Source organism: Amblyomma americanum, chromosome 4 (genome assembly GCF_052857255.1).
Source record: "Amblyomma americanum isolate KBUSLIRL-KWMA chromosome 4, ASM5285725v1, whole genome shotgun sequence".
Lineage (NCBI taxonomy): Eukaryota > Metazoa > Arthropoda > Arachnida > Ixodida > Ixodidae > Amblyomma > Amblyomma americanum.
Genome location: NC_135500.1, coordinates 39,622,861 through 39,639,474, shown reverse-complemented (window position 1 = coordinate 39,639,474; position 16,614 = coordinate 39,622,861). Strand labels below are relative to the sequence as shown.

General features: G+C 42.4%; 1 long non-coding RNA gene across 1 annotated transcript; it reads left to right on the top strand.

Annotated features, from left to right (window-relative positions):
* The first annotated feature begins 3,872 nt into the window (after positions 1-3,872).
* On the top strand, positions 3,873-12,254 carry LOC144127881 (uncharacterized). The gene is made up of 3 exons (XR_013313602.1): positions 3,873-4,012; positions 7,176-11,804; positions 12,140-12,254. It is a non-coding gene; the product is annotated as an uncharacterized LOC144127881 (long non-coding RNA).
* Positions 12,255-16,614: the final 4,360 nt, after the last annotated feature.

Below are 16,614 nucleotides of genomic sequence, written 5' to 3'. Positions count from 1 at the left end.
TTTTCACATTTTATTCGAGCGCAGACGAGAGCGATGGAAACTGTTGCTGCTACACCGCTGCCAAGTTGTTTTCTGTTTATGAAAAGTAAATACTTCAAATTCATCGCTTGTGTGCAACGGCTTTCCGCCGTCTACGAACGAACCATGCGACGATATTTGTGAGCTGGTTTGGCGTTTGTTTCGCTCTGCACACTGAAATAAAAATACATCGGAGTCTTCACCTTTATCTCTACAAGGTATCAAAAACTCTTCAGACGCGCCAAGAGCCTTCAAGGTAGCAAATCCACCTCGGTTAGCCCACAAAATGCTCTCGCATCTTACGCTCTATTTAGAGAAATGGCAACCTGCAGCCGATTGCCTCCAACGGTACACCGATGGGACCTCATCAACACGGTTCGTGCTATTTATGTCGAGTGCCATATCGATCGGTGCTTTTCCAGTCGCGCAAGAGAAAAATTGGCGTGAATACAGGAAGTATTTTTTTTTTCGTTGAGAGCGCGGAAGTTGAAGCTAATTAGTGACATCACGCGATAGCTGGAGGACGGCCAAGTGTTGCCATTTGATACGGGTTGGCGAGGTAATCGCACCTGCGAGGGCATAACAACGCCATCGATCGCGCACTCTGGCGAGGGCGAGCGGGGTCGGCAGCAAGTCTCGCTTTCTACGCACCAAGGACGCCAGCTTCGCCAAGGGCAACGATCGGCTGTCCACACGTGCCGGCGATCAGCGACTGCTGTGCTGCGGCCACGAGGGCGGGGGGGGGGGGGGGGGGGGGCTGTCTGTGCCGCTTCCTGCTAGAGAGACGGCAAGCGGGCGAGAGGAGGGTGCCAGGGCCAAGGAGAGGTGCGCTCTTTTAAGAGGAGGCGGCTCCGCGGGCAGGAGTGCCGCCTTTATGAGGAAAACAGAAACACATTACGCGGTGTGGTTAAGTTCACTTAGCGCTCCCTCTGCACTCTGCTCTGGCGATGGACAGGCTCGTTTGGCGAGCGCGACTAGTCACAGTTCCACGACTAAAAGGAGACGTTGAAAAAATCAGGATGTCAACAGTTAAGTGAACAGAACATAGTCCACATTCCGAGTCTGGTCAAGTAAAATATTGAGGAATAGATAAAAATATGAAGATTAAACCCCCCATAAACAAAGCTAAAAAGTACGAAAAGAGAACCAGGCCTAAGCACTAAACTTACGAAGTCATGTGATGTTAGAGAAAAGGCCGGAAGATGGGATTTCTCGACGGCACAACACAAAATGAGAGAGCGTGGGATGTCTCAGTTTTTTTGTCAACGTTCCGACGACCGGACTTGCATACGCCTGGCTCATCTGAACGGGGTTTCAAATTAAGGCACACTTGATAAGTAAGCAGAGCATTTCTGCAGCGCATCGAACAATCAAAAGGCCAACCAGGCGCAGGTTTTGAAGAATCGCGACGGGCTCATAATAAAAATAAAATCCAATTTCAAAGATAACATTGCCGACCCGACATATCTGAAGCACCTCCATCGCGTACGTCTCTCTTCTTATGGTAAAGCTTAACGGGACAGTTGTCGAGTTAAAATGTCATTTTTAAAAAATTAAAATCAATCGCGAACATTTAGCTTCAAATATTGAATACTGAGTAAGAAATTAATTTATTCAAAAACAGCATTTTTATTTGCTCACGCTGAAGCAATCACGTACTATTCAGGAGTAGTACGAAACGCCACGATGCTACTTATTTAAGGGATCAGTAAAACCACCGAATGAAACATGTGATTACGAAAACACAATGAATATCTAGTCACAGCAGGAACAGTAACTAATGCTATGCAGAAAACAAACACTCTAAGCTGAAGTGTGCTGGCGATGTTTCCAGTAACAAAAAATGATGACCTGTCCTAACGGAAAAGCTCATGAAAAGGCCACGCATTCTGATTTCGAAATAAGACAGAGAAGACCACTTTTCTACGTGGCACAACCGGAACACATCTTATTCGACTAATGAAACCCTAAATATTTTGAACGCATTCCAGGATATTAAATTAGTCTGAAATATTTGCGCATTTATGATTGGGGCACTGGAATTCTCGATTCTAATGCGAACAATTACTCTAATATTCGATCCGTATCGGAATTTTTAGGATATTGCTCACCCTTTTTGAGAAGCTCCCTAGAATCTCACGAAACGCAGAGTTGTGCAAAGGACACGGAGGTCGAGAATAGTGAATGTAAGACTGCGGGATACAGGGATGAGTGAGGATAGTTGCGTGCGCAGATTTCTCTCAGGTGTTTCGATGTGGAAACCAGATCCGAAGATATGAGATCAGGGTCTGTTTTCTCTGGGGGCACAATTTTCAATAACGAAATTGCCTCTGATAGTGTGTCCGACCGGTTACGTGGCATTGACTCTCTTGAAATAAAGAAATAGTTACACATTAGTGCGCAGCTATAAGTTACGAGGAAACTTATTTCAGCTTTCACAGAAAGTACGTGGATGAAGAATGGTTCGCCAAGGAAGAATGATTCGCCAGGACATGTTTCATGTTTCAGTTCAATAGCACGAAGGCCCTCACTCACCGAACGCCCCTTTAATGTCAATTAAGCGCGAGGACGGCCCTCGTCTGGGCTGCGCTTGAGAGGCCATTTCTTCTTCTTTCAGCTGAAGGAGGACGTCATGTGTGGACTTGTTTGGCCCGAACACGAACATCGTTTCAGAAAAAAATCATTAGGCCTCCAGATGGGGAGCGAGGCGCACGAACACGAGGTGCTAAAAGTGGTTTCCGACGCACCATGTTATCGATATAGGGCGGGCGTCATTCAGCGGCAAAGCCTTGTCAGTTTTTTTAATTAGGAGACTCTCCGCATGCTTCTATTTATGAGGAAGATTCCCAGTTTCCAGACCTAATTAAGCAAGCGATGAGGTTACTGATTGCATGGCAGTCCAGGTTTTTGAAGACTTTGTGGTGAAAATCATCCACGCCCGGAGCCAGGTTTCTCGTTATCTTAATAAAAGAAACTCTAACTTCGGCCTCAACTATGTCTTCAGCGAAAAGTGTGCTACCGTCGTTTCTAATGAGATAGTAGCGGTACGGTGGTGGTGATCCTGTGCGGATGTAGCGCTTTTCCAGTTTGGCTAGGAGAGTGGCTTCGTCTAGCTGCTCTTTGTGCGGAAGAGTTAATAGAGCCTTTCGGGCTTATATTTTCGACACACTGAACACCATCGGCAGGAAGAGAATGCAGCCTCCATTATCACCATGAGCTTCCAACTACGCCCAATTCTTCGTCAGCAACCGCTTTGGATGTTAACTTTCTTTTGCTCCTTGCGAAGCAACAGTTACAGCTTGAGTCGGCTTTCATTCAACAACGATCGTATGAGAAATCTGCCCGTCCTTTCTGGCGAGCGCAGTCAGTGTCTTGTTCAGGGTGTATAGTGAATTCTAATTAGATCGACTTGAACGGGCTCTGCTTTCTGCGGACGCGTTTGTTTTTGTCTGCGGCGCGTTTGTCCTTACGGCGTATGGTAGTCTATGATGTCCCACTACAGGAAAATATGACCACACCTCTCACCCTGTCTGCTTTCAGTCATAAAGCGACACCTTCCTGCTGTTATCTATATGGCGCTGATACCGAAAAACGGACATGCACCTACTATATTACACATTGTAGAGGTTCCGTGAAAAAAGAAAGAAAGTTGTAAAGATAAGCCAGGTCATCCAGCCTGCCCTCCTATTCTGAGAAGCTTCGTAGAAGGCCCCCAACATGCAAGAATTTTTCGACAGCCGGGCATTGTTAACCACGTCATAGGCTTACTTATCCCCTCCGCTGTAAACATGACGAGGAGGCACTTTTGGCTGAACGACACTATTACGCCAAGAATTATATATACGGCCATTGCTTGTGAGTTTCGTGTTGGCAGTGACTCATCTTGGATAACGCCATCCTAAGGCGTCATTTGTACAGTGAGTGCAAGGGGCGCTTATATAAAGTCCAGAGGTGTCTGTGGCGAGCAGTCACACATTCGAGACCGGATTAACAGGTACGTGAGCCCAACATTTCATTGCAGCTCTTCCCGCCGCCCTCAGCGCTATCCCCAGAGTGAAATAATGCCACTAAGCTCTCATGCCTGTTTCGAATAACATGCAATGAATGGCTAGGCATCTAATTAAAGAATTTGGGTGTCCATTTGGTTAACTCTCGCTGCACGGCGAAACCGTTTGATCTGATTTCTGCTGCCTAGGCCTGTTTACTTTGCATCAAGACATAGGTTTGCGGACATCTTTTGCATGCCGCTAGAACTAAATGTTGCCCAGAAAGCAGCGTCTTAAACCCACATTTATGCTTAGTTGGACGCCATCGTGGCCACTTGCCCACTGCAACCGTCAACGCACACTGACGTCGCTATGGCTGGTCGCGATCGCGATTTCAAACCTAACTTGCCGTTTCAATAAGTATACTTCCTGTTCGGCTTTTTTTTCTTATTAGCGATATTGTTTTACCATTTTTGTATAACGCTCATGATACAGCAATGATGCGTGCGTAGGCCAACCTTTTCAGGCCTCATCTTTTCTTCAGTCGGTCGGTATTTTTGTTTCGCCTCCTGAGGGCTCCTTGCAAAAGTTCTGCGGTGAGGCCATTACTCGTCTCTTAAAGAAAACTCGATCTTGTGTTAGGCGACAAAGGAGCATCAAAATTGCAGCCGCCACGTATGTCATATCCTCAATCAAGGCTTGTTGTTGCAAATAGAATCGCATTTTAGGGTGCACAAAGATATGAACAGCGCCGCTATTTGCCGGCGTCCACAGAGGAAACGAGTATTCCAGTGAAAGGATTTTTATTTCTCTGTCCGCAAGCTACCATTTCTTCGACTGGTTAAAAAGGAAGCATGAGGCGTAACACTGCGCTGAAGGCTTGTTTTAAATTGTAAATTGTTATGACGGTAGGTGTGTGATTAGGACTTTTTTAATTTTTAAATCAGACGCCACGGCCTTCAGCACTAATTTCTTGGCGCTGAGGTACAAGAAATGCTGGGTTGTTATGTTGACATTCCGCGAAAATTATTCAGCACATAGCTTTCCGTAGGGCAAAGAAGCTGACGACTCGCGTAGGGTTTGCATGCTATGGGCACACTATAAGATATTTTGCACCTTTTAAGTGCCGGAGCGTGGGTTATGCTATTTTCACGAGGAAAATATTTGATTCCCCCCCCCCTCCTTACCTTCCGTTTTGAATTCGACGAAAGTGCACTGACTCACGTATTGTCAACATGTTCAGGCTTGCATTGTCACGTTTGCGTATTTTTTTACTTTGTATTGCTGAATTAAGTTCGGAAACGTGGCTCCTCAGCAGGCGCAATTAACAACAGTTTTGTCATTTAACGCCTTTAATTTCGTCGTGCAACAGCGACTTTGAATAGAGAAGGCAGGAGAGCTGTTTTCCAATTCCATTTACATACACGACTGCGACTGTCACACGCACAGCATGAACAATCCAAGCATAAAGCCTGGGGCTCAAAACCGGTCTTCAAGGGAGGCGATGATGTTTTCTTATCTTTTGATCGTCGGGCTGCTCATCAGAATTTTCGTAAGCAGCTGTGACAAGCTAGCCAGTTTGGATTACTGTACGACCTCACCGTATAAAATCGCTGGTTAACCAATATTTACGCTCCGAAAAACACCCGAAGTAGAATGAAGAGAGAGGATAAATAAAAGGAAGGGAGCCTAACGAAGCACCGTACAGATTGGTTACCCTACAAGGAGAAATAGAGAGAAAAATAGAGCGGAAGGCAGGGAGAATAACCACAATGGTTTTAGGGTACGCTACCCGGCACTGGAGGAAACAAATGCACAATAACATTTTCATCAAAACGTGCAGCTAAAGCCATCTTATATAGCGTTAAAGGGTTCTTAAATAGCTCCGGTTTTTTTTTCTAATTGAGCGACACGAAGTGGACGCAGGTTCCAGAATTTGCGTAATGCAGTTGTTGCCCGGAAGATTTTCTCGGGTGTCATCACAGATACCGGCTAATTTTGCTGAGTCTTTCGCTCTTTCTGCGACTGGTTATGTCTTTGTGTGGTCATATAAGAATGGTACTAATAACTATCAATGGAGCAGTTGGACGAAAAATAGCATTCCAGAACTCCTGCTAAGAAGATTTTTGCCTCTGACCAAAATAGTCGCCATTAAAAATGTTGATGTATCCATGTTAAAATGTAATATAACAGTCGATTAAGTCAGAGCTTACCCAAAGCTTTCAGGAGAAACCTCAAACATAAATGAGCACCAACTCGGTAAATAAAATTTGGGCGTGAAAAGGTGAGTTTAATTGCCAGCAGCAAGGAGCGCTAAGCGTGTCCAGTAACTCAAATGCTTCGGGCCATTTTCACTCCTAAATTATGATACTCTAAGTTATGCGGAGATACCGAAAAAGGTAACCCTTACAGGATCAGTAACTATTACTTAATGAGAGCTGATATTAGCAGCCAAGGTATCCACAAATGTGCACGCAATAAAAATGAGAACATATGTAAAAAATCTTCCCTAGAGCCAGCCTGAGACACACTCGCGATATTAACGCAGTAAATGGTTTTTTCAGACTGACGCCTCCACATTTTATGCAAGCTTTAATGGGGCTGCAGTGGGTATTGTTTTCGCCTTCTTGCAATGGAAGCATGAGTTCTTTAAACGCCAATCTTCTGAAGATTTGGTGGCATAAAGACGTCTTATAAGAAAAATGGCTCGGAAGGTTCATCTCAGACAATAAAGGCACAGCTGAATCAAGAAGCAGACATTTGACGACCCGAAGGAAATTGCATTCTTGGTCATCTGAAAGAGTGAGAATCGTTTCTGTGTCATTTTATCTTTCAAAGTTAACATTTGGCAGCAATGTGCTGCCACAATCGCTCAGTGACCAGTAAAAACACGCTTGGCAATCTAACATTCCTTCGTTAGGTCGGTACGTGTTCTGTCCCCGGTTATACATTGCACATACAGCTTTGTCGCCATTACTCAGAGCACAAATTTAGAATGCCATATAAAAAGGAAATGCATGGCTGCTGATTTTCAGCGTCTTACGTGAAGACATCGACATAACTATTTAACTGCAGAATAAATTTATGCAAAGTCCACTAATCGTTGCAGCTTCTTTCGTTCAGCCAGTTGTAGATTTGCTTTGCGATAGTTTTTTCTCCTTTTCATCGCAGATACAATGATTAGCAGCAGGACAATCTTCGCCATAGCCATCCTTGTGGTCCTCGTGATCGCCATGGTGAACGCACAGTTCGGTCCGGTCGTGGGGCCCGGCTACCCCGCCTACGGAGCGGGCCCGCAGCCAGTGCCCTTGCGGCCGATCTACAAGGGCCCGTACGGCGGAATGAGCCCGTACGCCTTCGGATTGTACGGTCGACGCTGAGTTTGCGCCAACACACTGCAAGAACATCGTGGGCCATCAAGCACCGCTGATATTGGTCTGCATGAGGACAGCCGCGCACCAGGAATCTTGCAACTAAGCAATAGGAAATAAGCAATGAAGCAGGCTGCATTCGTAGAAGTGCTTCACATGCTCTCGGTGCGAAATAAATAAATTCTGCATTGAAGCATTTCACTTCTGTACAAACATTCAAGCGCCGAAGTTCTATCGCACTGAACAAAACATGGGTGATTTTTTTTTGGCACAAGTTAGTTCTGCGGGGCTACGCACGAAGCTAAGCCAGGAATTTTCACGGAGCACATGCCAAAACTGAGAGATCGCCTATCGTTCATCTGCTACTAAAATCCCTACTTAGAGTGCGACAGCACATTACATGGATCAGAATTGGTCTCGCTGGCTTTTTATTAAGAGCCCTTTGTGTGCACTTTTGAGGAAAACAAGCAAACGGGGTGCGCAAGTTCAAGAGGAGCAAATTACTGACCGACATTTTGTTCAAGGCACTATCTTACATACCTATTCATTTATACGCAATGGTACAATAGCCGATTACAGAAAAGCGAGAGACCTCACGCAAGTGCATGCTCTCTGAACAATGTCCTGTTCCCTTTGTTTAGTTTAAGAAAGTCCAATGTTTTTTTCAACACCGCAAGTAGAAGCCCGACATTACTAAACCGACGTGTCCGCTAACTATGAAGCAGGCGTTTTTTCTACAGTTCGTTATTATATTCCGTGAAATATGAAAACAGTGTCCTTCATGTTTCGCTGCAGCAATTATGCGAACTAAAAAGAAAGGGAGACGTGGGATAAACCGTGTTTCTCAACACGCATGCTAGTTTTAGACCATGAAAACATTTTCTAAGTATTTTCCGTTTTACAATCATAGGTAGCAGGGCCCAAGAAAGGCTCAAATCCGGAAAAATGGAGGTTGGAAGGAGGTGTTGCCGAGCGTGCACTAGAGAGTCCTTAATTTGCTGTGGGGCTTGGCGTTATCCTTTTCCAGTGGAAGGAACCTTTTCTCCTCTCTCAATACCCTGGAGAAGCAAGACTTGAGCTCAGTCAGAGTTCTCATGCAGCCATAAGTGCAAAAAACTTTTCAGCTACTCAGATATCAAGGGGACTCCTCTTTTACGGTAAAAAAAAACTTATACTGCCTTATTCAGCCAGGGCTGCGTCATTAGTTGTTTTTATATTGAACTATCCGCACGTGCGCCTTTTCACGATGTGCCGCCTTCCGCCAGCCTCGCAGTTTTGCCACGTTACCGACGGCGATCGCACTGAAGAAAATGCCTAAAATGGCTTCATCCATGTACGCCTGTTGAAGGGTAACCAGAAAATGGTGATCTCTCAGCTAATCACTGAGCAGCCATTCTGGCTCAGGCTGCCGTATTTACTCGCATTATGAACGCACAATTATCACCATAATAATCCTAAATATTTGAGGGATTGCGTACATAACGCGGGACGGCACCTTTATAAAAATAATTGCTCCTCGAACAACAGGATAGGCTTATGATGTAACTACTTTATACTGTAAAACAAAACATAACGCGGTGTGCAGCACGTTTTCACTTGACCGGCACTGTAAGTCAAATGACGATTCATGAAGCTAATGTTAAACTGGCCCTCAGCTGCGATCGGCAGCGACCGGGCGTTGCAAAAACTTGGTAAATGTTCGTGGAATTTCAGTCAGTAAGTTTTTATTTGCAGGAAACTCACATCTTCCTGTGGGTGGCACAGACTAAAGGCATGGTCCCCTGACCAGGTCTATGCCCCCGTAACAAAAGGAGCAGCCTACAGCAGTGCATCAGAGAGCTGGTACAATAAATGACATCAATAAATATGAAAACAGAAGTGTATACAACATAGCTTTACTTGCTCAAGCACTGTGGACGTTTCATAATCACATTGAAGATTCGGTCATGTCAAAAAACACGTGCAAAAGAAATTAACATTTGCATAACGAAAATGAAATTTACATATATCGTTGTTACTTAATAATGTTAACGGAAAACAAAATTACCCACACTTCATGTTTCAACGTGCTTCTGGGTAGGAAGAAATCCAAAATAACAGCACGGTTATTTAAAATGTCTATCACCTGATATTGCAGATCTTGTATTCTATAATTTGTTCTCACTTCTTTATTTCTGCGTTTGGGGTTACGGATATTATACTGCGTCAAGACAGAAGTGTAAACACTGTGGAGTTTCATTTTATGCATTCGCTGCGTCAGTATCCATAAATAAACTTTATTTCCTGCTAAAACATATAACCTGGGAACAAGTGGTTGCGTTGACAACAAGCAAATAGGGCCGGTGTGGTTCACAAAAATCCGGAGGACACGTTTCTGCAGCGGTTGTAGCCTATCATAGTTCCCTTTTGTCGTTCCCTGGACCAGAATGCCATACTGAAGAACGATATGAAAACAACGCTGACAGAGCTTGCGCAGGGAGCAGTGCAGCTTTTGCACGACCACTGGGCTGCGGGCTTTCTTCGATGATTCAGGCCGCCGAGCGGAGATTGGCCAATACCGCGGTGGTGGAGGAGATGAAATTGTGAATTTTTTTTTTATGATGTCTTGAACTTTGTGAAGTTTTTCTTGCGCTGTTCCTTGCGGTTCCGTGTTTCTTTTTTTCACTTGTCCGGCTATGAACTTGCACTTCAATTTCACACTCTTTATTTTCACTTCAGGTACTACAAAACATTTCTAAAAAGGGCTGGGCCAATAGCTGAAGCTAGTACAGGCCCAATGTCCACATTTGTTATTACAGCCACAGGAGATACCAACATCAGGATCGGTTATAAATGACCAGTGAACAAAGTAATAGCGAGCAACACTCAACAGCGGACATAAAAAGATTAACAAACACAACCCTCAATCTTCGAAAAGTAGAAGTGTTTAATAGAAAACAGGCAATTGTTAGCCATTTTAATTTCAAGTGGTGCACTATTTCATAATTTCGCCCCGCAATACTGAATTATGCGCATATCAGGCGTTTCGGGTTACAGGGTAATTGTAATTAAAATTCCTTGCATTTCAAGTATTCCTTTTAGGCAACCCAAAAATATTAATTGAAAGCGGGTAATCATTTTGTATATTGTTATTTTCTACCATTGCGATTCTCATTTCATATAACAAAGGAAGCTGTAAAATATTAAACTATTGATCAAAGGATCACTGGACTGATACCGGATCGAGTATGTTATAATTCGCAGTTCTCTTTTCTGCAAAGAGATAATTTGATGAATGTATGATCTGTATGTACTAGCCCATGACTCAAAGCAGTAGGTCGAATTACAACGAAAAAATGAAAAATAAATGATCTTCAGCACAGATATGTCCAGCAACCCCATGTTCTATATAGAATGTAACAAGCTGAAGCAAGCTTAGAGCATAGGGTATTAATATGTTTGTGCCAGTTAAGGTTCTTATCTAAGGTTACGCCGACGTATTCATTGGCGTCAACTTGCTCAATTAAAACGTTGTCGAGGCAGATATGTAACCGTGTATCTGTGATATGCTTGTGCCTTGGCCTAAACAGGATTTACCTTGTTTTCACAGCATTTCTGGCAGTTTATTAGCCTTAAACGATGCAGAGTTGTTACTTAGCTCGCGTGTCTTAGCTTCAATTTTAATTAGAGTGTTGCCTGTAAAAAACTACTGCAGTATCATCAGCTTACATCACCGATTTCGAATTCTTCAAACAGAAAGAAAAATCGTAAACATAAATAGAAAACAGCACAGGGCCTAGGACTGACCCCTGGGGCACTCCCGCAAAGACAGTTTGTCGAAATGAGTTTGTTTTAGGTTGACTAATTGTTTTCTGTTAGTAAGGTAGCTTGTAAAGAAATCAAGAGTGGAATTCCAGAACCATAGTGCTCTAGCTTCTGAATGGAAATGTCATGTAACCGTATCAAATGCTTTGTTTATGTCAGGGAACAAGGCTACGGATATTTCATTAGTATGAAAAAATGAACACAACTCTCGAGAAAATGCCATTACTCCTGTAGATGTATACCTGTTATTCCTGAAGCCATGTGGGCATAAGATATGATTCTAGTTCTCTCCAAGTAGTAATTTAGCTGCTTTGCGACAAGTTTTTCGAACACAGCGTTAATGATACTCAAAACCGAGATTTGACGGTAACTGCCTGTTCATTACTATCCCCTTGTTTGTAAACAGGTATAACTCTAGCGATCTTCAAAATAATTGGAGAAATACCTTCGTAAATTGCGTGATTCATAATTGTTGCCAGCAGTGGTGCAAGATGGTGAATGTTTTCTTTTAATGCTTTCACAGTAATCCCGTCATGTCCGGTTGCCTTGTTTGCGGCGAGACTTTTCACAATTGCTGTGATTTCACAATCGGCAATGGACTGCAGTAAGAAGTTGTCATGAACATGTAAGTCATTAACAGAGCGCGGTGAATTAGAGATATTAGCTGCGAGCTGAGGGCCAATTCTTGTAAAGTAGTGATTAAACCTATCAACTGTGTTTTCATCAATGCTCTGAGGAACTACGTTTAGTTTTAATCCTCTACCGATTACGTTATTTACCACGTCTCACATTTTGCGGGTGTTTCCTTGTGCTTTCTGTATTAGCATAAAGTTGTATTCTTTTTTGTCATCTGTATTAATGCCACTGCATGGTTTATGGAAGATCGAGACTTGTTTGAATAATAAACATGTTCTTTTTGACGCTTCCCCTTACGGTACCGTTTATCTTTCTCTTTTATAGCCTCAAGTATGTTCTGGTTCATCCACGGGCACAAATGTTGTTCGTACCCACGAGAATGCATTATGTGCATTTCGACATGGCACACTCCAGAGCCTCAATAAAATTTGAAAATTCAGTGTGAAGATTTTTATGATATACGTTGTTGTAACATAAATTGTATATTTTCTCCTGCAAAAGTTGATAATTAATTCGCGCAATTGGTGTAGAATTGGTGTAGCAGGCACAAAGTTGGCGAGTGATCTGCTATAGCGGTATTATACACCCCGCTAAGGCATTATCCGTACCGTTGCATATTAAGTGATCAATTACAGTTGCTGAAGTAGTGGCGATTCTTGGCGGACCAGAAATTAAATTCTCAAAGTTATATCCTTTCAGCAAAAATGAGTAGTCGCTGTATATGCTTGAAGATGCATCGATGTTTATGTCGCCCATGATTAAAACAGAGCCCATTGATTTATCCGCTATATCACTGAGTATACTCTCCATGAAGTCTAAAAACTGGGTCATATTATAGTTTGGGGGTGTATCTATGACACCAACTGATTTCCCACAAGAAAATGTGATGAGTGAATCAAAATTTATATTCCTGGTCCAACATTCAGGCATAACGTGTCCGTTGCTTTATGATTTATGCTTGTATCTTTCACAACTGTTATTGCTTGCTGTGGACGTGGAGAATAACCCGGGTCCCGACATGTCACAGCTTTCTAGGCAGCTGCATCAAATCGCAGACGACCTGAAGGTTATTAAATAAGGTAGGCTCCCTTCCATTGACACCAAATTAGAAAGGCTTTCATTTCTAGATGATAAAGTTTCCACTTGCGTGAAGCAAGTTTCTGCCTTACAGGAAAAAGTAGCTTCCCTTGAAAAGAAAATTGATGAACTGGAGAACTACTCTAGAAGAAATAACTTAGTCGTGTATGGCATTCCTCAGGACCCTGAGGAAAATAACAATACACTTGAAAAACCAGTTAACGAAGAGATATTCAGGGACACACTAAAAATTGAACAGGTTGGATTTAAAAGAATTCATCGGCTAGGCAAACCAGAAGCTAGCAAATGCAGACCCGTAATACTGAAGCTTCTGGATTTTCAAGACAAACCTACAATTCTAAGAAACTACCAAACTAAATAAGACTGATTACTCGATTGGTGAAGATTTTTCAGCTCGAGTACGTGAAATCAGAAAAAAGGTCTGGAATGTTGGTAAGGAAAAAAGAATTCAGGACAGAAAGTGTCTCTTGTTTTTGATAAGCTACGCGTCAACAATGATCTGTACCGATGGAACGACGAGACAGACAGTATTGCTTTGATACGATCATACCCTCAGTCTGCTAACCAAAGAAACGAGATAGAAAGCAATGCTTCGTCTGAGCCAGGTGCTCAGACTAGACACGAAAAAAACGACCCAGCCGAAACTCGCTTCCTACGTCCTCGCCACCCATATCAGCGTCCGAAATAACACTTGCCAACATGGACGTTCGTAGCTTAGTCAACAAAACAACCGAGCTTGAATCATTCCTCCTTTCCGTCAGCCCATATTTAATTGCAATCACGGAAACATGGTTATCAAGCAATATTAAAGATTGCGACGTAACTCTCCCCAACTACGCAATAGTCCGAAAAGATAGGTTAACACGTGGCTGGGGAGTTGCTATCTTGATAAAAAGGAAAAATCCATTCGTGGTTCTGCCTGAAGTCAAGGAGGTGGAAGCAATCTTTTGCAAACTCTCGTATCCATCGCGATCAGTCTTTATCGGCTGCGTTTATCGCAGCCCATCTTCAAGCATCGACGCTCTGCAGTCATTGCATCCCTATATGCTTCGGCACTTACTTGGAGTCAGATTAATCATGATGGGGGATTTCAATCTACCTGATATTAACTGGAATACTATGCAGCATCATTCTAAACACGCAGATGTACTCTTTGATATCATGCTAACGTTCAATTTGAGTCAGATAACAAATCAGCCAACGCCTGTACAAGGTAGCAGTTCAAACATACTAGATCTAGTTATTCTTAGTGATCACTTTCCTACAGACAGAGCAAAGCTACAGCTTCTAGATGGTATGTGAGATCACAAAATAACACTATGCAATATCGCCATTCATGACCTTCCAACGCCCTCAAAATCATTATTATCATTTCTGGATTTTTACAGAGCAGACGACACCAGCATACTCGACCACCTATCTTACGAATTCTCTTCTTTTGAACAGCTTGCACTATACAGTAGCACTGACACTGAAACACTGTGGCAAAGATTCAAACGAATTATAGCTTTTTGCATAACTAACTACGTACCAGTTAAAACAAAGAAAACGAATAAACACAACCCGTGGATAAATCCCAACGTCATTCATGTCAAGCCAAAAGTTAAAAGGCTGAGAAAATCTTTAAAGACAACACCCAGTGTCAAAGGAAGTTCTATTCTCTCAGGTGCAATCAGTAATATGAAATCAAAAATAAAAGTCGCCAAAGCGAACTTTTTTCTTGCAAACTAAGTAGCTTCCTGAATGATTCTCCGCATAAATTCTGGCAATATTTAAACCCTAAAAATTAAGATACTAAGGTGATGAGTCCTGAAGAAAGCAAATCCATAGCAAACTTACTGAATAACTACTTTCAGTCGATCTTCACTACTGATGACGGGAACCTACCACACTTAACACTTCCCAACACGTGCCTTCAGCCCCTTACAGTTGATGAGGCTGGTTTACTCAACCTCTTGCTAAAATTAGATTCCAAAAAGGGATCTGGACCCGAAAATATACCCGATGCATTTCTAACAAGATATGCAGAATAGAAGGCGAAATACTTATCCCTTATTTTCAACAAATCGTTATCTTCATCTTCCCTTCCAGCAGACTGGAAATTGGCCAAAATAATTCCTATCCACAAATCTGGAGATGAAGATCAAGTCTGTAACTTTAGGCCCATTTCACTAACAAGTACCGCTTGCAAACTACTGGAACACATAATATTGAATCATATAACATCCTTCCTTGAATGTAATCAAATTATATCGCCGTTTCACCACGGATTTCGCAAAAAACTATCTACCGTCACGCAGCTCGACGAACTTATACATGACGTTTCACTAAGCATCGACCATCAAAAACAAATTGACGTCATTTTTACTAGGCTTTTCTAAATTATTCGATCGTGTATCCCATAAAAAACTAATTCTAATGTTGGAATCTACCCTTGGCGAAGGACCAATCATTGACTGGATTAAAAACTACTTAGCTAATAGATCACAATTCGCAGAATTTAACCCTGAAAAGTCCAACATAACTGAAGTTACGTCCGGTGTGCCCCAGGGCAGTGTTCTCTCGCCTATTTTATTAATTATCTTCATCAATGATTTACCTGCTATCATTCCTATTCGAATGAGGCTTTTGCTGACGATTGCATACTGTATCATGAAATTAATTCTCCAGATGACCACATAACACTTAAAAATGTGCTAATGTCTGTATCTGATTGGTGCGCTAAATGACAAAATGAGTATTAATATCGAAAAATCAGCAATCTTGCGAATTACCAGGAAACATAACGTATCGGACTTTTCATACACACTGAACAATATCCCGCTTCCCGCAGTTACACAGCATAAATACCTTGGTTTAATTTTATCATCTGATCTGAAATAGAACTTGCACGTGAACTTGATTACGTCATCTGCACTGAAACGACTTTTCTTTCTTAAGAGGCGTCTCCGAGACCCGCCATCAGACATTAAATTACTTTTCTACAATAGTTTTGTGAGACCTGTACTTCAATATGCGAATATAGCCTGGTTCCCGTTTACAGATAAAGTAATAAAGAAACTAGAGGGAGTTCCAAGGAAAGCTGTAAGATTTATCTACCACAAATAGAGAGAAACTGAATCACCCACAGAACTCATAAACAACGCTGGAATACTTACGTTACAAAACCGCGCCAGGCTTGCACGGCAGAAACTACTTTCTCAACTTATTCACAACATGGTGAACATAGATTGTACAAAGTATATTTCAAAATCAGAAACAAGAAGAACAAGACATAAGCACTCACAAACACTGGAACGATATCGATTCAACACAGACTGTTTTAGACATTCGTTTTACCGTCAGCCATTCGAGAATGGAATAACCTACCATCAAGTGTAACCAGCTCATCTATAGAAAAAATTTTAGAGACATATGAAGCGCACCTACTAGCTCTACAATGTGCATTATAAACACCATTTCGTAAGCTCCAGTGCTCTATTTGAAGTAATGAAAGTTGTTGTTTCTAATGTGTAATGCATATATGTTGTTCGTATTTCTTTTCTCTTGTATTGTTGCTCCCATGTTATTTCCCACCGATTATTATTATTGCTAATAAACCTAAAAGCCTCTGTTCACATATAGTTGCAACGCTGTGTTTTATGTACCTCCTTTGTTCAATACTGTTTTTGCCCTTCCTGCGATGATCCCGATTGGGATTG